General features: G+C 52.9%; 2 protein-coding genes across 2 annotated transcripts in view; one reads left to right on the forward strand and one right to left on the reverse strand.

Moving 5' to 3' along the window:
- Positions 1–577, reverse strand: part of GIN1 (gypsy retrotransposon integrase 1) — a 16,290-nt gene that overhangs the window by 13,422 nt on the left and 2,291 nt on the right. The window lies entirely within an intron of this gene.
- PPIP5K2 (diphosphoinositol pentakisphosphate kinase 2) overlaps positions 52–577 on the forward strand; it is a 50,458-nt gene continuing 49,932 nt past the window's right edge. The window contains exon 1 of the mRNA XM_009648641.2: positions 52–341. The gene's annotated coding sequence lies outside the window, so the exon portion shown is untranslated. The remainder of the gene's footprint in view (positions 342–577) is intronic.

The following is a 577-nucleotide window of genomic DNA, read 5'->3' on the forward strand; positions in this document are numbered from 1 at the left end:
GCCGTGCCGCGCCGTGCCGTCGGGAGGGCGGGCGAAGCCTGCTCCTGCGGGGTGCTGGAGTGCTCCTTAGGACGTGGGGCGGAAGGGCGGCGTTCCTGAACTTAACAGAGTGCCCCCAAACCGATAAATTCAGTGTAAAAATTACGTGGGGCGAGGGAGATTGCTGTCCGCATTGGAATCGAGCTAGGAAACAAAAGCAGCAGCGGTCCCAGCGCTGAGGATCAGTGACGCGTTGTAACCAGAAAATAACCCGTCGGGAGAGATGTATAGACAGAGCGGCCTGTGTAACGTTTCTCTTCGTTCTTGTGTTTTCCTGAACCCGGGGACCTTGCTGAGTCTTGGTAAGCTTTCAATACACTGGGCTTCTGGCGCTTTATGCTCTTGCCCCTGCAGCAGTCGGCTTTGTAGTTAGCCACTCTTCTCACTCGGGCAGGAAGGCTGGGGGAGGTGGGTATCACAACCACACTGACATAAGTCGTTTCCTTTCTCATCCAAACCACTTCTGTCTAGTGCCGTAAGCTGAAAAGCTACACATTGCAGTTGTTTATTACAATATTTCTGCATTATGTTTCATCTT

This window comes from Egretta garzetta, unplaced genomic scaffold, assembly GCF_000687185.1.
Source record: "Egretta garzetta isolate BGI_Z169 unplaced genomic scaffold, ASM68718v1 scaffold271, whole genome shotgun sequence".
Taxonomy (NCBI): Eukaryota; Metazoa; Chordata; class Aves; order Pelecaniformes; family Ardeidae; genus Egretta; species Egretta garzetta.